Consider the following 27008-nt stretch of genomic DNA (forward strand, 5'->3'; position numbering starts at 1 on the left):
GTACTCAATTATTTGGTCTGATACGAGAACAATTGTTAGAGGTCACAGGCCTGGCCAGGGGATCCCCACGTCGACCACTGAGACACTTCCTTCTGCTTTTGTGATTATTTTATTTTACTCTTTTAAACAAATAATAGAGTTACGTGATTCAAAATAGTAAATCAACTAAACAATTGTCTTCTACCCATCCCCATCCCCTAGTGCCTTCCTTAAAGACTATGACTCAACCAGTTTCCAGCTTTGCTTTCTGGATCCTTCCAAAGACTTTTTTTTTGCCCAAGCAGGCAAATATACGAAAATACACATTTTTTTGTTTTGTTTTATATTCTGCATTTATTTTTACCAGGAAATATTTCTCAGAGCCCCATGGTTGCTGCTACATTTTTGCTTCCATATGCTAACATTGATACCGAATGTAGTGACAATTTAAATGAACTAGTGTTTTATTAATAACATCTGCATTCATTTAAAAATGTTCTTATAAGTGTTTAAGAATACCTATACTACGTCATATGGTGCAGCAGCTAAAAGAAATGAAGTAGATCTATGGGTATTAGCACCAAGAGATCTACTAAAAAGAAGTAAGTTTTAAAATAACTACACTTTGGTACCATTTATATAAAAACTGTCCCAAGAATACTCCAAATTCACCGAGTACCTACATAAAAGCATACGACACTCTCAGGAAAGTTACATGCCAAACCAAGAACAATGGGAAAGGGAACAAAACGGATGAGAGTCGGGGTGGGTGGTCAAGGGGTCATTAGCAGAGCACACACTGCACTGGGACAGACCATTAGGTGGCACTTCTTGCTACGGCTGGCATCAACCCGAGTGGTCAGTGCCCATGTCGAACTGTGGTTTGGTGTTTTGAAATTACCCCTGCTCATTAGCTTTATCTTTACGGTTCAAATATTTTTAGCAAATGAACTCGTGTATTTCTTTTGAAATTAAAAATGTGTATATAAGAAAAGATTCTCTGTGCAAGGCTTATATATTTCCCCCACAAAAAGAGCTTGGTGCATATGGCTGTGTAATCCACAAACTGTGACCCACTGATCCATAATCTATAATTTTCCAAATGCTAAAGGATGCTTCCTCAACACTTCCAGTTGGACTTGAAATGCATCAGGAACCCCACCTCCAGTGCGCGAATGGCTTCTCAGCACTTTGAGGTGGACTGACCCCGGTTGTTCAAGTCCCAAACCCAGTCTTCCTTCTCAGCCTGAGCCACCTGGATACTGAGAAATAGGGGAGGAGGATCTCGCCGGAGTGAATCCCGCCTAACAGGCTGCAAAGGCAAGCAACGCTTGTCAGAATTCATCTCTGATAACTTCCGGGGGTCAACGAATGTTTCAGAAAGGGCCAGATAGTAAGTATTTTTAGCTTTGTGGGCTAGATGGTCTCTATGGAAATCACCTAACTCTGCATTGTAGCACAGTATGGTGAATTGGTGTGGCTGTGTTCCAATAACACATTCTTTACAAAACAGGCCTGTGGCAGCCCATGGTTTACAAACCCCTGAGGCTGACAACTGGTGTTGCCAATACGTAGTCTCTCTAACTCATCTCTGGACTGAGGTATCAAAAACCCAGCGTCAGACACAGATTCTGGGTCCTAGATCAGACCTTATAGATTGGGAGATGTGTATCGAGTTAAAAGCTCTAAAGAAATTCCACCCTAGCATTGCCCAGTGACCCCAAGGACAAATGACTCTCTGATGGTGTGTGATGTTCAGTTTCCTGTGCTCAAGGAAATTCAGGTACTCAGTGGGCACGAGTTCATACCAGACCCCCAACTGAGGGAGTGCACAGGAGCCAGATGGAGAAGGGAAGTTTCAATTTTGGTTCTCAAGTCTGTATTTCGCTCTCTCTGCACTGAAAGCTTGTCTCCTTAATTTAAGTAGAAGTATAGAGAACTGCAATGTAGAAGTCAGTCACAAATCCTACCTGGGTTAGGCAGACTTTCCCTGATAAGACCCTATCTATTGTAAAGCTCCCACATCACACAAGAAATCTATCTTTATCTTAAGTAATAAGCATTATGCCAGTCAATCTGTCCGTGGCAGGTTGACACATCATTAAACCAAGGCATGAGGATTAAAAAAAAAACGCCCCATCAAACCATCACAATTCCCATTTCTTTTATATGTAACAATAAAGGCAACTCTTAAAATTACAGGATGTCCTGCATTCAGCCTGACCAAGTGGAGTTATTTTAAGTTTTCTCCAAAGATGTCACAGCAAGTGGAGTGCCAATCTCAAAGATACTGAGTAGCTCAAGGAACAGAAGAGACAAAGTCAGAAAACACAACAGAAACAATCATTTTCAAGTCCTCCTAGAAATTGTTAAGAGGTGGGGGTTTTTTTTGTACCCAATTAGAGATGAGGGGAAGTGGGGCAAGATCTAAAAGTTGTGATTAGCTTATTTTTTTCCCTCTTGCTCCCAATTAAAGAGGGGTTTCTCCTTTCACTAGAAATGCAGTTATTAAATCATGATGTCTTTCTTTAAAAAACCAATTTATAGCAGAGGTCTCCATACCACTGCCACTTCTGCAAGGTTGCTTATAATTGCTCCATGCAATGCTTTGACTAATTAAATCACACAAGAGATTGTTTCTTAGTAACACACCTGGTCCAGGCTTTGTTGCTGGCTTTCATTAAAGGGCTGTGTCTCATGCTGCCTTGTAGCATAAAAGGATATTAATCAGGTAAATGGCCATTAAAAGTCATATCAATGTTTGCTGTGCGGTGATTATTTTCCTTAAATCTTGAACAAAGGAAATCTCAGGGTTGGCCTCCAACCGCAGGAGAGAATAGCCACACGGAAATGCTTTGTTTCTCAACCTCACTAAGAAGGAAAAAAAGGAGCAAAATGTAGGGTGTGGCAAAAGTAAGATTATATTCTCTTTGTTCCACTGGGCTATCTCGGGAAAGGAGGGACAAGTTGGACAAACTGAAATCAGTGTACAGCAAGTGGGGACGACAGGCAAGAAGCGCGCTCGCAAGGCCCCCCATTCCGGGAGAGGAAAGCTCCACTTTCCAGGTAATGCTGCTAATTAGGTTGCATTTCAGAGCTCTAGTTAGAAATAGAAATGCCCAGGGAATCAAATGTTACTTGCATATTAAACTGAAAAGGCAAAATGTTGCTAAACGTTTCCTTCTGTCCAGAAAGCGCCCTTCATCATCTCGCTGATGAGATTCTGTATCTGCACACGGAACATCGTCACGCCGCCTCGATTTCCCAGTTCTCTGCCCCTCAGCCCTGGAGCAGCCCTTCTGAGTCGGTGTGTACGAATATAACCACGCCCACTTGCCTGCAAACATTCCATCAGGCGGGAAGGAGGGTGGCTGCATCCGGGTACGCTGGAAAAAACGGCTAGCTCATCCACCCTGGACCATGCCACCTTTTCCTCTTTTCTGCCATAAGTCACTATTTGTTCCGGATTGAGCAAGTGGCCTGGCTGAGGCTGGGATAAAATGTTCTGCTTCAGAACCCAGGCCCTGGAATACAAATTCCGGGGTTGGAATCCCAGGTCTGCCACTTGGTGGCTGTGTGACTGTGAGCAATTTACTTAAACCCTCTGTGCCTTGGTTTTCTCATACAAAAAATGCACAATAGTAATAACCTCCCATAGTTGTTATGAGAATAAAATGAATATTTAATATACTATACATACGGTCTGAAATATGTATTGTCTAATACATGTATGTGCATCATATGTATATGATGTCTGATACATAGTAAGTCCTCGGGATATATTAGCTATTACGCTCTAGATAGCTGCCAAAGGCTTACCCAGAATATGCTTTTATTCAGAACTGAGCGCCAAACTGAGGACTCGGCCACTCAATACTCTTCAGCAGGTCGCCCGTTGTGACTCTGTACCAAGAGACAGGGGTGTGAGCTTGAACTGCTTCTCGCTGAATCGACCGGGAAACTCAATCAAAGGACGGGATTCTCCCAGCAGAGAGGCTGGTGCCCAAGGGCACGTGCCCCAGGCCTGGGCTGCCTCCGGGGCACCGAGCACAGACGAGGGCCGGGCGGCCGCGGCCGCGCGTGGCTCAGCTCCCGGAGCGCGGGCCACACGCCTGCGACAGCGGAGCCCGCCGGCCCTCCCCTCCCCTCCGCCGGCGAGCTGCCAGTACAGGAAGGCCAAGGCGAGGTGCTCAGCAAGAAAGGGAGCTGAGGGCTGTCCCCGCTGGGATGCCCAGGGGCGGATCCACCTTTGAACATGGCCCAGCCGGGAGGCCTGGACGCGTCTCCGCGGTTCTTCCCTCTCCCCTGGCACACCCGCCTTTCTCGCGCTGGCTCGAGCTCCCGCCTGCCTCCCTGGTGGTGACAGGATGGAGGACCGCACCTCTAACTCATAAGAGCCAGGGTCCCCCTCTCAGCGCTCGCACAGAACTTGCCCCTCATTGGCCAGGATCCAGTCACGTGCCCACCCCTGACCCAGCCACTCTGGGGCCAGGGGAGCTTGTACTCTGATTGGCCAGGTCAGGGTCACAGGGTATTTCTGGCGCTGTGAGCGGAGTCGGAACCGCCTGATGATGGCTGAGAATTGGGAGCTGGGGGGTGCTTACAGAACTGAGATGTTGCTACTAGAAGTAGCATGAATGGGTGCTGGCCCAGTAAAATGGTGATGTTCCCTACAGTGGAGAGAGGACAAGGAGGCAGTGGAAGACTGGGATGGGGGCAGGAGAGCAAGCGGGAAGGTCATCTCTCGGCAGGCGTCTGTTGATGGTCTGCTGAACTGCCCCAAGAGGGCTGACTGAGCCGACGGGGACGCCTCTGAAAGGCCCTGCAGTGACTGCAGAAACTGGCCTACACCTCGAAGGCTGTGGTTCTCACATAGGAGCTTTTTAAACATCTCGGTGCTTGAACCCCACCTCCAGAGATTCTATTTTAATTGTTTGGGGTGGGGCGGTGGTGAGGCTAGGTATGGGTAGTGTTAAAAAGCCTCCCCAGGTGATTCTGTTGGACAGCCATGTTTGAGAACCGCTCTCCTGCAGCATCTGCCTTCCATTGTTTGGTGAACCTGCCCACAAAAGGGGGAAAAAGTGTATCCAAGTCCCAAGAACCCTCATCCTAGCTAATCAAACCAATTTTGCCCACTCAAGGTTAGGAGAATTGAGCCCGGGGTGCTCGGGGAGGCTGGGGGCTTCTCTGTTGGATGATGAGAGAATAAGTATATTAAAGAGCGCCTCCCTTTATCTTCTGGCTGTTTTCCTTTTGCACTGCTTCCTCTAATATCTTTCTATCCTAATCTCAACAGCCATGCTGTCATCATATTAATTTACAACACAAATTGTCGAAAAGGCGGAACGTTTGAAAAATGTGCTCAGAGGGAGAATTTCTCCCACTCTTACTCTCCCTGAAGACCGGTTTCATTTCTGTTCCTTTTCTTTGGACCCATTGGATGTTTGTATGAGTTCTGTTTTTACAAATTACAAGAAAAGGATTGCCATTTAATAAGCTACGTTTCTGATGAGGAAGTGAAAATAACCAGCAAGCATATTAACTGTAAAGTACGTCCACTTGCTGGCTTTAAATGCCGAGGAAAGATACAACCACCGCTGGGTTTCTAATCTACTTCGATTTACTATACTGCTTGTGCCAACTAGCTTTCCTGTTTTTTAATCTGTGATTTTTTTTTTGAACCATTTAACAGGCTCAAGAAAGGCTTAAATTCATGAAGAGTAGATCTATAATAGGTTTGTAAGCAGGAAGTTAAGATGTGTGTTTGGGGGTCATCCCCAGTGTGGGCATGTTATATTCACCCAGAATAGCCATCTCCTGAGGCCGAAAGGAGAACAGCACCATCGGGATACTCCCCGCCCAGGTCTGCTGATACCAACATGTTCATATTACTTGTTAAAATTGAGAGGACTCCCTCAGATGCCACTCTCTTCCCTGCTTTCACATACTCAAATTTGTTCTGTCATCATGAACGTTTTATTGTCTTTTGTTGTATTCTTTACATCCTCTCTTGTATTTGCAAACCACATCTATTTTACAGAACACTTTTGTATTTGTTATCCTGTTTTGATCCTCACAGCCACTCTGGAGTAATGAAGTATATTAAGGACACAAGTGCTGCTAATGATTCCATTGTTTCAGGTTATGTCTTAACTCATCAATGAGTGTACAATTCCATAGTGGATTTTTGAAACACTTTTGACATATGATCATGTGTTAATGGTCTTTTCTCATGGGTACATTTCTACATAAAACAAAAGCATAGATTTTTATCACCCAGTATTGTGTACTGGTCCTTGACCCCACCATCCCACCAAATAGGGATCAAGTTCAAAACCCACACAGAGGCCAAGAGAGAGGAGAAGTTGCATGGGAAGGGCTGGTGGGGGGACTATGGCAATCAGAGAGCACAGTCCGCTTGTCGCCATGAAAAAACAAGGGCCAAGTGCTGCCAGGTCTTCCATTGTCTCACAAGAAACTGCTAATCCAGATCTTCGTGTAATCTCCCTGCTTTGGAATTACGATAATATTTTTTTTACTTTCTCTTTTTAACCCTGTAGACCATTTTTTCTGGCTGGATTTAACCCTTGAGCGGTCATCTGTGGCTCCTGGTTAGCCCTTATTTTTTCCTTTTTCATTAGCTCAGGATTGGCAATGACAACATCACTTACTCCAAACAACCAAATCACTATGTCCCAGGAGTTCCGCACGGCCATGTCGAATGATCTTTCCTCGTCCCGGGAACCCCCTGCACCAAACAGTTTTGATCACTGTCTCCATCTATTCCTGTTATACTTCAAACACAATTCTGACACTGTACATATCCCACTGAATGGCAACTATTGGTGTAGATGTTTCTCTCCTACTACACAGTGAGGTCCCTAAAAGCTAAAACTGTCTTTTTCATCTTTCTGTCCCCAGTCCCTAGCTCACAATGGACACTCAATTGTTATTTAATGAACGTAGAAAGATTTGCACCACTGCTTCTAAAAGGAACAAATTGAGTGAATTAGAGAAGTGGAATAAACACTACTGTGAGGTTGCGAGGATGCACACGTGTGCACACACATCCCCCACCCCTCCCAGTACCATCATCACCTCACTCAAGTCCTGTGGTTGGCCCACCAGGGAAGGTAAGCCCAAGGCTCTTTTGAAACAACAGTAATAATGAATGTGATTCTGGGAATAGAGAGGTAGGCAATGAGCTGGAACTGGATGCCGTGCCAGCTGCTTAAACATTTAGGTTGGGCTCTTGACCTACATTTTCTCCTACTTCTTCTGGGCTCCCATGATCAATCGTATCCTACTGGGTTGCCCTGGACCCCAGCCAGAGGGATGTGGACAAGGCTGCCTCTTCCTTGTTTCTATGTTGCTTCCCTCACCCCAACACCCTGTCATTTCTCATATCCTATTTATCCTTCACAGCAGCTCAAGACCCATCTTCTTCTGGAAAGTTCCCTGGCTGCCTTTGCCACCTCTTCCTCCTCCAAATTTTGGTAGTGCTTGTAATCTAGCCTTCCCCCTTTGCCACTTTATTAAGTTCAGTCTTTTCTGCTTTAATGCATAGTTGCGTTCTTAAGAAATTATTGTTGTGGGAAATTGCTATGTAAAAAACATTTGTTTTGATGGGGAAAATAGAAATTAGGGAATAGACAGCTTCAGAGTCACAGTAACAAGTTATATTTTCTGCACTAATTTTAAGAAAAATATGTACCTGTGTATAGCTATAAAATGTAGATATCACTGAACAAATCCAGTATTGGAATAAGTTTAATTTCTGCTCAAGCAAAGACTTGTGTCTTTTGTTTCCTTTTTTATTTTGGTGAGGAAGATTGGCCCTGAGCTAACATCTATAACACCTGTTGCCAATCTTCCTCCATTTTGGATGTGAGATGCCACCACAGCATGGCGTGATGAGCAATGTGTAGGTCAGTACTGGGACCTAAACCTGAGAACCCCAGGCCACCAAAGGGGAGAATGCAAACTTAACCACTATGCCAGCAGGCCAGCCCGGCCAGTGTCTTTTTATACATATACTTAACATCTTTTTCTCATTTATTCATTCATTCAGCAAATATTTACTGAGCTCCTACCGTGTGCCAGGCACTAATCTAGGTACAAGGGATACAACAGTAAACAAGCGACAAGATCCCTCAGGGCACTGAATTGACATTACGCTAGGACAAGTAAGCAAGTTTGAGCAGCAGTTAGTACCATGAGGAATAACAGGCTGGCGGGCTAGAGAATCCCTGGGCATGTGAGGGAGGGAACAGGCTTAGCCAGCCGCACAAAAGGCAACGTGCAAAGCCGCTCAAACAGTAAGCTTCCATCGCATATGCAATAATGTTGTGTTTTTCTATTAAGTAGAGCTTGCTAGTTCCTAGACTCTGCTGGTCACTGAACTTTATTTTTAACATTTTAACTGGAGTATAACAATTACACAGGAAAGTGTGGAATCATAAGTGTATAGCTCAATGAATTTTCTCCAAGTGAATGCACCTCCATATCTACCCAGATCAAGAAACTGAACATCGCTACTCCCCATGCCCCAGAGGCCCCCCTTGTGCCCCTTTTCAGTGACTGACCCCCCTCCTGTTTTTAGTTTGGCCTGATTTTTATATTGGTATGAATGGAATCATAAGGTATTACTTGGTAGTCCTTTATTGAGTATAGTGCAATTTATTTCTCCATTATACTGTTAAGGGGTAGTTGATTATTTCTAGTTTTTGACTATCAAAAATACTGTTATTATGAACATTCTTTTTCCAGACTTTTGGTGTATGCATGTATGTATCCTGTTTAATATATAGGGTTATATTATATAGATATAATATGTAAGCATACATATGTTCAACTGTAGTAGATACTGCCAAAGTAGTTGTACAACTGTGGATGATTTTTCACTCTCATAAAGATGTCTTTTGATCTACAAAAATTCTTAATTTTATATAATAAAATGTATCAATTTTTTTTTCTTTTTGAGGAAGATTAGCCCTGAGCTAACTACTGCCAATCCTCCTCTTTTTGCTGAGGAAGATTGGCACTGAGCTAACATCCATGCCCATCTTCCTTTAATTTATATGTGGGATGCCTGCCACGGCATGGCTTTTGCCAAGTGGTGCCATGTCCATCCGCACCTGGGATCAAAACCAGTGAACCCCGGGCCGCCAAGAAGCGGAACAAGCAAACTTAACTGCTGCACCACTGGGCTGGCCCCTCTCTTAATGTTTTATATGACCTTTAAAGAAGTCTTATCTACCCAAATCTCACAGAGAAGTAGAGTTATGGTTACCCAATGACAGCAGAGAGAAATATGTTTGGTACCCCAGTGATCCACTTGGATGCCTGTTGGTCTCTCTTGACTAATGTTACCTGTAAATACACAATTGCAGCAGCCATGGCTTGGAAGGGCATGGCAGCCAGAGCTTGGACTGCTCAGGAATAAGGATCTGGATCATACAACAAGGTAAGCCACTGAGCCCAGCAGAGATGCTAGCTAAGGTGAAGAGAGTCAAGGATGGCCTTAGAACAGGGAAATGGTGAGTACCAGTTACAGCTGGAGACCAGCTGAGAGTGGCTGGGGCTGAAGATTATACCACTGAACTTCTCCTTTTAGTTTTTCTTGGGAAACGGGGCTCATGGGAATTCTGGAGGAGTTGTTCCTAGACATTACGTAAAGTGACTCTGAGTGGAACAAGGGTTGGACTGTAGTGGATGCTGTCATCTACTGGGCCTTGCAACAGCACCATAGACATTGAGCCTTGCATTATCAATCTACTCCCAGTTCTCTGAGCCTTTCCTTCCCTTCTTCCATTGTCTGGCACAGTGATTCTTCGCTATGGCCTTCCTGGCTTCCCTGACTTTTCTACTTCGTTTAATGTAGGCTGTTACTATTTCCAGGCCTGTGGAAGCCACTCTGTGTGTTTGCATCATCTTGTAGGGTCCTTGCCAGGATGTTAAACTCTCTGTATCTTGACAGAGTCTTCTCAAATCACTAAACTCTGTTTTGTTGACTCTTATGTTCCCTCCTAGATCCGGCATCCTCAGAATACAGCCCGTGCATATTTTCTGGCTCTTGCTGGTACATGTTGGCTAGATCCTGCATCTCCTTTCAGGTCTAGCTCCTTTCTTTCCTTATCAGGCCCAATATATCCCTGCCCAGGTCATCTTGGACTTGACCCTTGTTACTTATTGGCTTATTGGCCTGGAAGAAACTGGGGAGAGGGGTTGGCATGTGTCTTGCACGGGAAAATGCCCTCAATCTTCAAATCAAGGGAAAGCGGCAGTCCATTGAGGGAGGTGTGCCCCATTTCTAGAGGTTCAGAGATTCAGGGGAATCTTGAGATTCAAAGTTTCAGTCTGCTTTAATTCTCTTCTTTCCTGATCAGGGCCCAGGCATGACAGACATACTATCTTAGTCTGTTTGGACAGCTGTAACAAAACACCACAACTAGATAACTTATAAACGACAAACATTTATCTCTCACAACTCTGGAGGCTAGGAAGTCCAAAATCATAGTGCCAGCAATTCAGTGTGTGGTGGGAACCTGCTTCCTCTTAGAGGGCATCCTCAGGCTGTGTCCTCACATAGTAGAAGGGGGCTGGCAATCTCTGTGGGGCCTCTTTTATAAGAGCACTAATCCTAATCATGATGTCTCCACTGTCAGTCACGACCTGATCATCTCCTAAAGGTCCCACCTCAAGTACTTTCACCTTAGGGCTTAGGTTTCAACATAGGAATTTTCGAGGGACACGTTCAGACCATAGCACATGCCTAGGTTTAGAGTTTAACCTTTGAGCTCTATCACTCGTGAAGAAGTCCTGAGCTGTAGAAGATTCAGACCTCTTTATATGCTACCAAGGAGGCCCTATAGATTTCCTCCTTTACTTTTAATTGCCAATTTATCACTCTTAACCTTTTGTTATCTTTTTCCAAAGCATCAATGGAGCTTAGCAAGTTATCCAAGCCTGCTGTCCTTTTTGTTATCGTTACCACGTGTTTCTTAAACGCCTGCTATTGCACCAGCTTATGAATTCCCTTCTGCTCATGTGCTCTCCCATTTTACCACCAGTAAAAACTTTAATAATTGCACTGCTGCCTCATGTCAAGGGCTGTGTTCTGCTTACCGCCAAAGATGAGTCTTCGTTGCCACTCAGGCAGCAGATGATCCCCCTCCAAAATCCTGTCTTAGCATCTGCTTTCTCCAACCACCTCTAGTACCAACTGTTACAGCTTTGGTTCCCCAGAAAGTAGAATCTGCGTTGGAGACTAGTGTGCAGGAGGCTTATTAGGCAGGTTTTGGGATCAACTCGCATGGAAGGGATGTGTGAAGAGAGAGCAGGGCAGAGGGAGAAGTTAGACTGTGAGGCAGTCTCTATAAATGACTCAGCCAACTCTGTGTGGAACTCTGAAGCCAAGGATGCTCAAGTTGGAGTGAGGGAGCCAGCACTTAACACACTCACATCCCCCAGTCATTGGTAAGGCTGCCCAGAGAAGGGGGCGTTGCCTGGAGCAGGGAGACTCTTTACCTGAGGCAATTGTAAGATGTTGGAGTGCTGCCGGCAGAAAGCCCTCAGTCGTTGCCCACTTTAGAATGTAATGTAATTTACCGTGTGAACAGAGTAAAAGAGAGCAAGTTAACACTTCCATTTCTCCTCCAATCCAAATACTTCCATTTCTTTCTCTTCTCTTATTGCGTTGGACCTCTGGTGTAGTGATAAATACAATGATGATAGCCAACATTTTTCAGGGAGAAAACTTGTCACATTGTGTTCTTAAATACCATTTGTAGTGTAGATGTTTTTGTACATACCTTTATCAAGTATGAATTTCCCTTCTCTTCCTAGTTTTTAAAGAATTTTTCTTGGAAATAGATGTCGAATTTAACTAAATGCATTTTCTGTATCCATTGAAATAATCATATAATCTGTTGAGATTATTCCCCTTTATTCCATTCACATGGCAAATTATAGTGACTTTAACATGTTAAACCAAACTTAGATTCCTTTTTATACATCTGTTGATTTGATCTGCTAAAATTTTGGACTTAGATTTTTACATCTATGTTTTTGAGAGATTGGTCTGCAAATTACCCTTTTTGTAATGCTTCGTCAGATTTTGCTATCAAGACCGCACTGCCTTCATAAAATGAATTGCAAAGTATTCTCTCTGTTTGCATAAAACTGGTATTATTTATTCCTTAACTGTTTGGACTAACTCACTCGTAAACCCGTCTGAGGCCAGAGTTTCTTTGTGGGAAGATTTTTCCTGAGGATTCCTTTTCTTTACTAGAAACAGGACTATTCAGATTTTGTTCTTTCATTGTAAGTCAGTTTTGGTAAATTGTATTTTTATGAATTTATCCATTCATTAGATTCTCATCCTTTTAGAAGCCTCCTTCTGCTACTTGCTGCTTGGTTTGTTCTGCTCTTTGCCTTGAACTACTTTTGAATCAAAAATTGCTTAAAGTGGAAAAGTGACTAAGACTATTAGGCTCACTCCTCTGGACTTCCTTTCTCTCTAGGATCTTGACCTCTCAAAACTTCCTACCTTGGTATCTCTCCAATGCTTTCAAAAAGATATCTTTTTAAACTTTGTTCAATGTTTCTAGTTGTTCTTAGCAGAAGGGTTGGTCTACTCATCCCAGATAGGTGGAAATGGAAATACTTCTCATATTGTTATAACAAATATCTGACTCATAAATGCAAATTGCATTCTGTAATTAATCTGTCTCATATCCAAATAGTGTTAGGAGTATTTGCGCTGTAGGAAAACACCTGTGCATTATTACACTGCACTCTTTCTCCTCTACTGTATAGCAATGTTCTTAAAGACAGAGACAATGTATCTTTGAATAGAGAAGCAAATTTGGATCCAAGCACTGAAAGCTTATTCATGCAATTTGAAACTCACTAAAATAATCATGCTAAGCATATTCAAGGTTCTCAATTAATATAGTCTATTACTATCACTATTATTTTAAGTGCATTATTGTATTTTTATAAGACAAACTTCAGCAAAACAACGAAGAAAATTGTCACAGTAATATAATTAGCAGAGAATGGCTCAGTTATTTACCAAATTCAGTAAACTTAGTTTAACGACAAAGCAATCATCACGTAAAACTAAATGCTTGACTCTCTTTTACCTAAAAAATCTTAGACTATGATCATCACCACGCATCTTAATCGCCTTATTAAAATCATGAATGATCTCGTTTTAGACCAGACACATACATAAAACAGTGTGACACAATCATAAAATACATGTGCTAGCAAAGGAAAGTTTATGTAGCTAAAGCAAAAAGATAAAAGATTATCTAATAAATACAAAATTCAACCAAATTGTCCACCTTTTCTGCTTAAATGTTTTAGAGAAAGGTAAATTTTGAAGGATGTAAGCTCTTCCCATTTGTCTGAATATAAGCCAGCTTCTTAGATGGGTTTCCTGAGTTTCTGTTTTGTTTTGGGAATTTACAGTGTCACGTAATTTCAAGGAGATAGTCTTAGGCAAAACGGGCCATGATATTAAGAGATAAGTGAAGTCATCTGGACCAAGCTCTTTAGGAACAACCATACTTTGAGGAATTAAGATAGATTCTGGCTGTAGGTGGAAATGATAGTGGTAGGAAAACTTTAACTGCTAGTTAGCCTGGTTACACTCTGCTCTGAAATGCCTTTTGTTAACCTGATCTCTCTATTTAGAACTCCATTACCCTGTGTTTAAAACAAAGGCGCCCATTCAAAGCAGGCTGTAATTGCAATCTTACAGCAAAACAGCATTTACCAAAAACATGCCTTTCACAATGTGGTACAATTTATCACCCCCACGGTGCGTGACACACAATTACATTTGTCACTGCTTTAATTGGATATTACGTGTCAGTAATGACTCACCATCTCCAGAAGTTATGAAAGATGAATTTCTTACTACCACACTTCAGAATTTGTTCCAAAAATAAAACTAAAAAATCATTTATTTCTCAGTAAGGGTAGAAGCTACGTTTGGGAGAAACACTAATCTCATCTCTGTTTTAGAAAAATAACGATGTATTTCATTTATTGACAGCAAGATGATTGCCTACAGTGTTTCTCATTACCCCTAGATCACAAATGAGTAAATCATTGTCAGACAAACCAAGGTTAAAACTGAGTGTGTACATTTTAACAAGGTGCAGCAAATAAATAAATAAATAACTCCATCACTAGGAGAGAATTGTTAATTCAGAGAATTTTTCAGATTCTGTGATCTGATAAACTCTGCAACCCAGTCATCACTGAAATTAAATTAGGTTTCAGAAAATGAATATTTCATTTTTAAGATTCTGTTGCTTGGAGACCTGAGAAGAGAAGGCTGGTTTAGCCCAAGACAGGAGGGACATTACGAAGGCCAGCATTTTCTACTCCTGGAGACTGCCAGAAAATGCCTGGGAAAAATTACACAAGGGAGGTGAAACAATGATGATGGTACAAATGGATTCATTATAAATGCCACAATGCATGTCATTTCTTCCAAGCTAAGGGAGTCTCTCTCCACCCTTCACCCTTATTAGTAAGATTTAAATTGGGCAAAATAGCACGATACCATAGACCCAGTCTACCTTTTAACAGACACAGTTTTTAAAAAGCAAAACAAATGTAGCCTCAGTGGCAAAGCAAAGGATGCTGTTCTTACCAAGGCAGTCCAACAAGTAATGGAGATACATAAGCGCATCTCTACATGTTGGGTACCTCTACACTCATCTGGCTACATTTTAATCAGCATCATAAACACTGAATACACTTTCCTTCCATCACCGTTGAAGCTAGAGCATTTTTAAGAGATCTTCCACTTTTTGGGTAGGGTAGAAGGTTAATTGTTTCCCAGATTGTATAATAACAGAACCTCCTGAGCTTTACCTGGGCATATAATTATCCATCTAAAGATTACTCTTCCCAGTCTTCCTGGTGGGCAGGTATGGCCAGGTGAATATATTTTGAGGAATGAGAAGCAAGCAGAAGCCATGTGTGTAATTTGCAGATCATGCATTTTTGTAAGGAGGCTCTTACCCTCTACTCCTTCTTTTCCCGTCCTGTGGGCTGTCGTGGGAAGGTAATGGACTGAGTCAGGTTTAGCCATGTGGAGCTATCCTTAGGGCATGGCAGATCAGCAAGGTAGAAGTAACCTAGATGCTTGGACGATCTTCTGGAATAAAGGGACTTAACCAACCCGCACGTCCTGTCCAATTCTGGACTGTAACACAAGAGACAGATAAATGTCTGTCTCGTAAATCTGTATTCGGGGGTCTGTTTTTTACAGTAATGTAGCCTACACTCTAATGAACACATTAGATTTGGGTAGACACGGTCTTAAAAGATAGTTTTTCCTCCTATCATGTGTCCAACTTCATCACCATTCTACCCTACTCTTGGTTCTCATCTTCCTTTCTCAGTTCTTTATAGTAGATACAAATTAGGGTGACAGCCTAGCTCTGCAAGGCCTTATTAGAGCCACCTCTTTCTTTTTGGTTGCTGCTAGCCCCTACCTAATCCCCATCCAGAATTCTAACGTGTGTTCCAAATGTGAAATGCATCTCTAGCTGTGACCCTACCTCCATGACCACAGTGCCCAAGAAAAAGGCATGTGACACAAGCTGGTAGAGTCGGAGTTCTTTCCTGGGATCTTCCTGGAGAATGGGCACTTTCTCTCTTGTGAAACAGAAATTTGCTGACTTGTGAAGCCCTTTTGCAATTATAAAGAATGAGGTCAATGTGCAGAAAGGAAGAAGAGAAACCACAGTGCTTGTCTCCAATTATCCCAAGCAAGGAGCCTAAACTTCGCAGGCCGTATGAGCCAAAAAAAAAAGTTATTTTGGCCTGGGTTAGTTTGAACTGGGTTCTTCCATTAGCAAGTAAGAGATCCCTATTTAATGCTCTTTGCAAATTAACTTCATTTTTGCAACACTGTCCTTGTATGCTCAAAATGGCCCTTTGGGCTTTTTTCCCTAGAAGCGTCAAGAATCAAACAGTAAAAGATTTTTAAGAAAACTCAATGCCACACAATATCTGGTTATAGATCCGTATCCTATATTTAATCAAATTTCACTCTTCTTCCAAGTTAAACATGAGTTATTGGAATCCATGAATGCTGTCCTAGTTTTGTGACTGCCATGCTGCACCAACTGGTTAGTTCAAAGCAGCGGCAAGATCAAAAGAAAAAAGTATTTTTCTGTTATAATTTCTACTCAGCACACAACAGGGAGGTTAATCATCTTGGGAAAGAAAAAAAAATAGAATGCTAAACCTAAAAGCATATACAACACCGTAAGAATGGCTGCTCTTTTCTGTACATCTGAATGATAGAAAATGAAAAGGTTGATAAGCTATCTGTTCATAAAGTGAGGGCCATCTTACAGGCCAAGTTTGATTAAAGAATCAATCCCAGTGATCTAACTACATCATTTTAAAAAGAAATTGAAGGAGGAAGAGGCAGCCACTTCTAATTTTAGAATGGGGCACTCTGGGAATCCTGCAGAGGTGGATGTGACTGGCCGCGTTAATGGTGAGTGGGTTGTTTCCATATTGCCACTACGGTGATCTGATCATGTAAGATAAGGAACTGTGTTTGAATAACTGATGAACAGTAATTCTTCCCGACAGACGGAGGCTTAATTTTAACCAAATAAAACTACTTGCTGAAGAGGATGCAGGAGTCGTTTCTGAGGTGTGAGAGTGCATGGACAATGCACATTTAAGGAGGAATTCCTTTCGTGTTCTTGACACCAGAACTGCTCCCAAGAATCAAAGTGGAGAATAATTCCTATGACGACTAGGGGCTGACAAGGGCCACCACATCAAAATTCTCCTCTCTCCAGCTGCCACTCATCCCTGATTGACAGAATAGACAATCCCTGTTGGTAGGGCGTCAAAGATGAACTTATTTTAAATCTAATAACCAGTAGGAATGTGTTCTAGCCTTTCCTGTGATTGCTGGGCTCATGCTAATATCCTTTGTCCAGCAAGGACTAAGAGAAGCCTGTAAGGAAGAAAAGGAGTGGCAGGTGAGTTACGTTTTTCATTTTTATTATAATTCTTAATTATATATTAATTATATATATTCTTAATTATACATATATTCTTCATTGTTCAGAGCATCACTATTTTTCTGTGGATTGTATCTCTGTGAATGTCTGCCAATTTATAAGACTGGGTTGATAAATAAGTTACTTTCTTCTCCATTCGAGTGACAAGTAGTTATTGTACAAATGAATCTACAGAAGTGTTAGACAGGATAGAAGGTTGAAAGAGAGCACCAGACATCGTTTTCCAAGAAGTTAACAATCCATTTGAGGGGAAGGCAGTACTCGGTAAGAAGCAACATGAAAACTTAAAAGACAGCAGCCTACTTGAAGGTACCTCTGTGTAAGTGGAACAGACTGATATTTCTTAAATTTCAGTCACATGCATGCTAACCGGATGTGGTTTATCTTTCGCCATTTTCACATACCAATGGAATTATTATTATTTACTCAATATTTTTATGTACATAAAACCACTTATTTTTTCCTTAAACAACCCCATAGTCAAAGGAAACTTTAGATCACTACCATACATGGAAACATCGTTTTCTATAGGTTAGCAAGTATAAAAGGAAATACACTAAAAATAAAACAATGTTCAAAAATTTCAGCTAGATATTTTTGCCCGTGGAAAGCTGGAACTGCAATGTACCTGGATAATCTTGAATCGTTTTTCTTTCACACAAAGTCATCCTGGCACCACCAGTAATGTGTGCCCTCTAATTAGCGAGCCACTAGTTGGGAAATAACAGCGGAAAGGAGTCAGAGGACTGAGTGATCTACGGGCCAGAGGATCTGCTGAGGCTCCGCGGAGAAGGCAGCATTTGAAGGCACCTTGGAATGCCAGTCAGGATGGTCTAACTGTTGGGCCCGGGGCCAGAAATGATTCGGGCATTTATGGAGAAGAGGTGAGACACCGGAGTAGAATAAGTGATGCTAAGCTTGTTTTCTTAATTAGCCATCATATATGACCTTGGACTTCAATAATGGAAGACAATTAATATTTACTAATCTCTTACTATGTACCAAGCACTAAGCTAAACACTTTCGTATATGTTTCCTTTTTTGATCCTAATAACTTAGGGAAATAGCTATTATCCTCATTTCATAGATGAGGAAACAAAGGCACGGAACTAACTCAAGGTTACCTAGCTTTGACAGGGGTGGAACTGGGAATTCCAAGGCAGTTCCTTCTGAATCCAAAGCCAGTGTTTTCTACTTCACACTATGTTTCCAGTGAAGTCATGACCCAGAAACCTTGGATCATCTTGGGAAAAATCTCATAAAAGGACTCTGCAGTGGGCGCTAGGAATGCAGAGAAGATGAAGGGAGCTTCTCCTTTGCTAAGACCCTGAGCCACAGAGGCTAACAAGCACCCAGGTAGAGGTACAGGTGCTCCAGCACTTCCTTCTCTTCTGGAATGTTGTAGTTTGTCCTTCAGTAATGAAAACAAGAGTTTCCAGTTAGGCCTCCCAGCTCTGAAACTGGAAAATATCAGCTGTTCATATCAGCGGCACCAGTGACCAAAAGTTGACCTTGCTGAGTTAATCAGTAGAGAAACTAATCAGTTGGAAAAATGCAAATTTGTTTTCTGCACGAAGTTGGAAACTCATTACCCTGAACCACTCCTCAAATTAAGTTCAGAGCAGTGCCTCAAAATCTGGGTCAGCTAAGGAGGAGAGAGAGGCTGGAAGAAGCAGGCTTGAGAGCGGAGGCACTCTGAATCCTGTCATTTAAGGCGTTTGTATTAATTTCTCCTGAGGCTCCTTAACTGTGTCTACAGAACAGAAAATGGCCAACTCAGTTTGGATTAGACTGTTTTTTCTAGATGTCATGTATGTATATGGATGAACATTAACTTGTATCGCATTTTGGTTTAGAGTTTGAACGCTGCACCTGCTCCTCTGGCCCAACTGTCAAACCTTAAGCTACTTCATCTTTCTAAATAAACAGTGGATTGCTCTAGCAATATGGTACCTGGGTCATAAGACTTCAGAGGTGAACACGTGGACTAACCTCATCTGTTGCTACCTACAACCTCTGGGTCGCTAAATCTAAGAAACCATAATTGTGGGTTTTTTCAAAATGCCAATTATGGTTTAAAACCAGTGGCGGTCACTCAGTAGCCCAGTGGGACAAATCAATCATGGTGCTTCACTTCTTTTCCTTACCCTCCCCCAAATGATCAAGCAACTTCAGGAAAATTGACACTGTCCCTCTGCAACTTTGCTAACTTCTCTTCCAGTGTGCTTTGGAAAACCCTGTGGGATGGATTCCCATGCAAGTCAACCTTGAACACACCTGCCAGAAAGTGCTACAAATAGAGAGGGCAATTAACAAAATGCTCAGTATGTGCAGTAAGAGCTTCTCTAATTCAGCCCTTCTGTCTTGTGACTAAATAATCACCAAGAGGGTAGAATTGTCGAGAAGTTAAAAATAAAATGCCTTAGGATTCAAAATAAAAATTATTCTGACCAACACATCCATTTCTTTAAGCACCTACTATGTTCCTGGCATGGGGCCAAATTGCTGGAGTTCAATGGTTAATTGGACACAAGACCTCAATTGTGATCTAGCAGGCGAGGCAGATAAATTACCACCAAACAGGGAGATGAGTGCAATTATGGAAGTATCTACATGGTGCAAGAGTAGGGGAATTTTTTCTTTCTCACTCAAAAGTCTTAAAATTAACAATAACTTAGGCAAGACTCTTTAACCTGGAGAGAAGATGATGGCGGAGGCTGTGGATGTCAACTGCTGTCTTCAGATGACGAGTTGCCATGGAGAAAGTAGATTAGTATCTCTCTGAGTTGCTCAAGAAAACATATCTGGTTAAATATTTATGACACATTTTAATTTGACATCAGAAAGAACTTCCTCCTAAGTAGGGTGTTCCCATAAGAGGCTGGCTTCAGTGAGATCACTGAACTATCCTATTTCTGTGCTACGAGTGGCCAGTCATACATTTTTTTCACCTTCCTGGGCATATTTCCTTGTCTTTGCTGCCAGTTCACTTCTCTGGCAATGTCCTTTATCTTTATAGCCTGCAAAGACACAGGCTTACTAAGGCACATAGTACCACACGACCCCACCCCACCCTAGCCTAGAAAATTGGTCCTGGATGAGACAGGTAACTCGAGGCCAGGCAATCGTCAGCTGGCTAGCAACTAGTTGAGCTCTTTTTCCTGAGAACTTGAACTAAGAGTCACAGAGACTGTCGTCGTTTGGTCCTGGATGTGTCCAATTTGTAGATTTGTGACTTGTGGCATAGCTGGTCTGTATGTACACAGACAGCCAGCTCAGAGAGAAGCTACCAAGAAAAGAGGTATGACAGACCATGTGGCTGCTGCGGGAGAAAGACAAGACCGACCAAGTATCTCTTGAAACTGAGAGTAGGGTTTCAGTTTGTACTGGCTTCTAATTTCCAGTTCCTATGGGGCTGCCTGTGACTCTTAGATGCCTGTCAAATCCTTAAAATTAGCCTCCCTTCCTTGAGCTAGCTTCAGTATGTTTCTGTTCTGTACAACCAATGATCCCTACTAGAACATTAACAAATATAAACAAGCTTATATTTCTCTATCAGGAATTCAGCCGCATCTATACACACCCCTGCCTGCAACCCAGAACAAAATTATACTTTAATCAAATGTTTGATTCCTAGACTTTGTTGTTATAATCATCATTTTATTATCTTCTTTTTCTTTTTTTCTTACACATAGATAATAGTTTGAGAGGACCCAAGAATGCTGAGAGAAAAATCACGTCCCCCAGAATTTTGGAATTACTTTTCCATTACTGCTAGCATTTTCATGTTATAGACGAGGCATTCACTCCCAGACTGATTCTCCTTCCTTAATGGTCACCACATTCTTTCGTTATTCTGAAACTGTGTATGTTTTCCTCTGCATGTCCCAACAACTCAGACATAGCACTAGAATATGTCTACGTGTGTCACTTTTCCAAGTCCCTGCCTAGCATTTAGTGGGCACTTTTGATCCAAAGACTCAAGAATTTCTTCATCTGAGGGAATTTTATCCATTCGTTCTATTATCACTTTTTTTTTCACTTCTTCCCCATCTTGTTTTCTCTTTCTGTAATGACCATTAGACATCCCATCTCTTAGATTTATCCTGTGATTCTTCTCTTTTATCCATAATTTTAATTTTTGTCCTTGGGTTTTGCACTTTCAAAGAGTGTCTTGTGCAACTTTTTCAGTTTATTATTTCACTGTTCAGCTATTTAGTGTCTGCATTCTATTTTTAATTTTGGTAAACATTTATTTTTCATGAATTCTTTCTTGTCCACCCATTACTTCTTTTCTTTTTAAGCACATGATTAGGTTATTATGCAATCATAGTAAGATTAATAGTTTAGAACTTCTCTTGGACTCTGGTTTCCTTCACTACATTGGTTTCAGCAGAGAACAAGGGTGATGCCGATAGTCCAGTCCATGAAAGCCCTTTTGACTTCTATAGCAATAGAATATGATGAGAAAAAAATAAAAGATACGGTTAGAGACGAAAACAAGATTCACATCTCCTAGGCAGAAATGGGAGACACATGCAAAGCACTGAATGAGGTCATGTCGAAAGACTACAGCAGTGGCTAAGACCTTGGCTCCCACGGAGTCTATGAGCCTAAGTGTAACCCATGCAAAGTGGCAGACCAGAGCAAGGCAGCAGGAGATGCCAGAGGGAGCGGAGCATAGATTCAAGTTGAAAGGAAGAAATAAACAAACAAGTCCTGTCAACCTAGAATGTTACATTTGGCTAAATTTTCATTCAAATAGGAAGCCAAAATAAATACATTTTCAGTCCTACAAAGACTTAAAGACTTTGACAAGAGATGTTCTTTCTAAAACAGTTATTAGCAGACATACTATATTGGGGCTTTAAGGCTTCAAATATATAGACAGAGCTTCACATGCCCAAAACTGTATGCCTGTTCATGACTTTAGTGAGTATGATGTCCAGCCAGTTATATATGCATATATATTATATAAAGTTATATGCATATATATATACACGTATGCATATATACATACATACGTGTATATAGACATATGTATGTTTATGTATGTACCTGTATATACAGATCTTGTTTGACTTACAAGGGGCTTATGCCCCGATAATACCATAAGCTGAAAATGCATTTAATACACCTTACCTACCAGCCATCATAGCTTAGCCTAGCCTACTTTAAATGTGCTCAGAACACTTACATTAGCCTACAGTTGGGCAAAATCATCTAATCATCTAAGGCCTATTTTATAGTAAAGTGTTGAGTATCTCTTATATTTTATTAAACATTGTACTGAAAGTAACAACAGAATGACTGGGTCCAGAATTGTTGTAAGTGTATTGGTTGTTTACTCCTGTGGTCGTGTGGCTGACTGGGAGCCGTGCTCGCTGCCACTGCCCAGCATCATGAGAGAGTATCTTACTGCATATCACACTGTAGCCCAGAATAACATCTAAATTCATAATTCAAAGTACGGTTTCTTCTGAATACCTATCACTTTCTTACTACCATAAAGTCAAAAAATTTTAAGTCAAGGCATCGTTGAGAACTATCTGTATATGTATCCAATTGTGTTGTTTGTATAAGAAATGGGAGATCTGAAGAAAATATGCAAAATGCTCACATTGGTTGTATCTATCCAGATGATGGTGTCAAGTATGAAACTGTCTATTTTTCTATATGCTTGAAATATTCCATATTTAGTGTGTTTTTTTAATAATTTCAAAAGAGAAAGTCAATGACTTGCCTTCACATGAGCATAGACTCCAGGCCTCTGAGAATGTCAGTGGCTGTTCTCTCACAAGCTTGTCAGGTCATTGGTGTTGAAACTGTTCCTTATGCTCATCATAGTAACGCTGCCTACTGCGGACTATTTAAAAAAACAAAGACAATTTTACCATCAGTCATGGGTCTTTGAAACATATTTTCCCTCTGTTTGAATTTAGCTTTACTTGAGGTGGCTTTTTAGTTCAGGGGAGGGACTGGGTTTGGCAGGAGGGCTGTCGCAGGAGAATGGTAAGAGAAAAGCAGGTGCTGTCTGCCCTGGTGAAGGGGGACCATCTTTAACAGTCTCCTTCCTTGGATTCATAAATGGATTTCTGCCTCATCTTGCAGTAAATCTGAGACCAAAAGAATTCATAGGCCCTCCTAATGCACGTAATGCAGCATGACTGATGAAATGTGGCAGGCACAACCCAATATCTAGTTTTCTGAAAACCACACTGAAATGAACCATCCTGGCCAGAAAGTTAAAACAATACCCAGACTTGAACAACCACCCAAGTTATTTTCCCTGATTCAGTTGTATTCTCAGGCACTTTGCAATTTGGATTACAAAGCACTCTCTGTGTATTTTCTGATGGCGGGTGACAGCTACTATTTATTCCCAGAAACTCAAATTAATGGTTTTGTTAAATCGACTTTCACCACTGCACACATAAGTCATCCCCGGGGGATCTGTCTAAAGGTCTAAGCCAGTTTCATGTACTGCAAAATGAGTGCTCTTAAGCAAACAGCGAGAAAATTGGTTACCTGAATCTTGAAAGTCAATTGAGGCGCTGCCTGCAAGGACATAGGAGGGTCAGAAGAAATAGGTATAAAATAAGAACCAACTTCATTGGCCCTTCTCTAGTAAACAATCATGTCAGTAAAATGGACCGGCAACTCCAAGACAGTGGGAAAGGCTGGAATTTAGAAGATGTTGGTTCCAGTTTAGTCCTTTTCCTCTGTCTTTCTTGGCCTCAATTGTCCCATCTGTAACACTTGGTTCCAGCTTCCTGCTTAGTGATTCCACGTATGAGGATGACATGAAATTACAGGTGTGAAGATACTTTGTAGATGGTAACACGCCATATATGTATAAGGTATGAGGTTACCTTCTAGATAGTTAGTAGAATGTTTCATTTTTCAAGCCAGTGGCTTGGACTCAGTAAAGAGAGCAGCCTGAACCACATCTAACTTCTCAGTATCTGGCAGGTCCCATAAAAGGAGTGGAACCATCCTCAGTTGAACACCTTCTGAAGCTTTTGAGAGAAAATAGATGCAAGATCACATTGCAAAGTTAAAGAAACGAGATAAATGTCAAGTGTGGTTATTTTTGATGAGCATTCTGACTGCCTTTCTAAACAAGCGACTTCCTGTAATATGTTGGTGAAAGAGGCAAGGGAACACCAGTTCTGAGCAGCAAAGCCCCAGGAAACAACCAGAGGTCTCATCCTGTGGGTCAGGTTTGTATCAGTTATTTGGATATTTCAAGTAGAAGTCATGATTTTTTTTTCTTGCTTTGATGATATCTGAGTCACCTGGAAAACTGCCGCTGTTCTTGGTGTAGTTTTCCGTTGGGCATTCTGAAATGTAACGGTCAGTCCATGCAGGAACTGCATGCTCACGATCTGGGGACCCTGAAGAGAACATGTAAAGGAAGCTATAGAAATTAGGTAATGGCAAATGTGTTATTCAGGGAGAAAGTGATATGCTTTCTTTGGCTATAGAAATTCCCCAAATACTGGCCTGTCGAAAATGGCTAAAATCAATATCGTCTACTCAAACATCATAGGAGAGAACACAAGTGGGTTATATCAAAACCATAGGCCTAATTTAAGAGCCTGAAAACTAAGAAAGAAAAGTCGAATTTGACAAGGGTTTGATTCAGATTCAAATAAAGCCCTTGTCAGAGCAGTGTAGCAGCAGGAGTACAAGGTTAGGAGCCACTGGCCAGGGGACAGGCACTTAGCTCCCACATTTGCTTCTTCTCCTGTAGAATGGAGATAATACTGCAACCCCTTTCTTAGATGAACAAGGCTGTAGATGGGAAAGTGATTTCAAAAACACAGAACCCTATGGAAATGCAAGTTATCCTGATTACACCAACATACAATTGAAGGAGTTGTTTCTTTTTTTCTACTCTGTGCAGGCCATCAAGGTAATGAGATTGTCACCTGCAAAGGCAAAATTGAACACTCTCCCCTCCCCCCAACAACGTGGTGGCAGGGTCTTCAACTAGGTCCTCAATCAGGTGTCCACAGACCCTGGGGAGGTCTGTGGATTCACTTCAGGAGGGTCTCTGTTTCCCCTAAGGTTTTATCATACACGTGTGTTTGTTCATATGTATATGTAGAAAATACGTGTTTGTGTACAGGTGCAAGCACGCGTGTGCGTGCGCACGCAGAGTACATACATTTCATCAGATTATCAATGGGATCCATGACCTAACCTCTTCCTCTTCATAAGAGGCATTAGCACTTTTCAGTTAGTTATACACAACCTACAGAATCTGTATCTCATTGTAATTGTTCCCATTTTCAATGGAAGGAAGACCTGCAAAGTATCTAACTGAACAGTATTATCTCAGATAACATATCCCGTGAGGGCATTTATTCCTTAGAAGGTTGCCATTTCTTCATGTTTCTATTCTGTTCACTCTTCCTCTGGCAGGCAGTGAAATGTTGATGTTTCCATTAAGCTGGGGAGGTGACTCTGAAGACCAAGGTCCAAAGACAGCAACCAGGAGACTTCACTGTTTTGATAAATCCTGAGCCATTCTTTGATGGAAAACAATCATGGTATGTTCAGTAGGAAAAGTAGCACCCTACAGATTTGAAAGCTATTGCAGCCTTACTGCAGACCGGCCAGTGGACAACTCCTTTCTCTCCACTGACTTATGACCTAGTTGGTTGAGAATTTCCTAATAAAACTCAGAACATAGCAATCCTCCCAGTGACGGCAATGAGCCCTCCCTCATGCTGCTGCTGGATCGATGGCAACCATGTCTAATTTTAGCAGAGGACTCTACTCCTATCACAGACAAGTGCAAACCAAATCTGATGAAGTACTCCATTTGCTTCATGAATTCTCAGTTCAAGTTGAACGAAGTTCATATACTCCCAGCGTCACATAAATGATACCTGTTTCCTTTAGTTCTTAAATTCTAGGATTGCCCTGCTTGCTGCAAGGAAGTACATGCTTCTTTCTGGAGCCACTTGGTAAGAAACACATTTTTTTAACCAGGGCTGATTTCCATGGAAGCAGCTAAGCCCAAAGCCATAGGCCCAGAGCTTGGAATTTAACGATATTGAAGATCTATCCAACAGCAGAGCAGTACTTCTTGTGCTTGATCACAATAATCAAAATGGACCTTGCCAAGGCTTCTTAAGGTGGAAAGGGCTGGATAAAATGTCATTATCTGGTTCTTTTTTCTTTTTGGGAGGAGGGGAGATTACATACAAAACCCTCAACTTCTCCTAAGCAATATGTAAATGCCCTCGAAAGTTTACCCTTTAGTGCAGTGGAATATTTTAATAATTTTACAGTGTTTTATGCATTCAGTATTATTTATGGTAGGTATGCTTCATTTTTTACAAAAAGAATTAAGCTTTAAAAAAAAAAAACTTCCCCAGATCTCTTCTTGTCACTACCTCATGAGCAGAATTACTTTGAAAAAGAAATAGGAGGGGGCCAGCCCCGGTGGCCTAGTGGTTAAGTTTGGCGTGCTCCACTTTGGCAGCTGTAGCTCAGTTCCTGGGCGTGAAACCACACCACTCATCTGTCAGTGGCCATGCTGTGGCGGCGGCTCACATACATAAAAGAGGAAGATTGGCAGTGGATGTTAGCTTAGGGTGAATCTTCCTCAGCAAAAAAAGAGAAAGAAATAGGAAGGTGGTGATTAATAATTTGTCTGCATTAAAGCTTAATAAAATCAACTTCCCATCAAGTGTCTCTAAACAGATGACTAATACAACATTTTTTAAAAAAAATAAGTTCCCTAGAAACAGAATTTGTACATATACAAGGCAGTCAATAAAGAGGAAACAAAATAAAAATGTGTTTAATCATTTATTTCTTAAGTTCCATCATGTGTATTGGTGTTTGGCATGTAAATAGGGTGGTTTGTTGTGGAAATACAACAAACGTGGATTGAATTCATGGCCAAAAAAGTACACAAATGGTCATTTT

General features: G+C 41.6%; 2 long non-coding RNA genes across 4 annotated transcripts in view; one reads left to right on the plus strand and one right to left on the minus strand.

Moving 5' to 3' along the window:
* Positions 1–3458, minus strand: part of LOC138923559 (uncharacterized) — a 45992-nt gene extending 42534 nt beyond the window's left edge. Inside the window, exon 1 of the long non-coding RNA XR_011437297.1 lies at positions 2632–3458. This is a non-coding gene — a long non-coding RNA (uncharacterized lncRNA). The remainder of the gene's footprint in view (positions 1–2631) is intronic.
* LOC111772248 (uncharacterized) lies at positions 878–27008 on the plus strand. 3 transcript variants are annotated; one of them, XR_011437294.1, is made up of 8 exons: positions 881–1372; positions 2182–2355; positions 2937–3045; positions 3171–3286; positions 6901–7112; positions 16618–17018; positions 24033–24283; positions 25491–27008. It is a non-coding gene; the product is annotated as an uncharacterized lncRNA (long non-coding RNA). The 3 variants fall into 3 exon arrangements; XR_002805771.2 differs by lacking the exons at positions 24033–24283; positions 25491–27008 and adding an exon at positions 17108–17833 and having other exon boundaries at positions 878–1372; XR_011437295.1 differs by lacking the exons at positions 24033–24283; positions 25491–27008 and adding an exon at positions 17725–17839 and having other exon boundaries at positions 879–1372.

The sequence above is a fragment of the Equus caballus genome, chromosome 3, assembly GCF_041296265.1.
Source record: "Equus caballus isolate H_3958 breed thoroughbred chromosome 3, TB-T2T, whole genome shotgun sequence".
NCBI classification, from domain to species: Eukaryota; Metazoa; Chordata; class Mammalia; order Perissodactyla; family Equidae; genus Equus; species Equus caballus.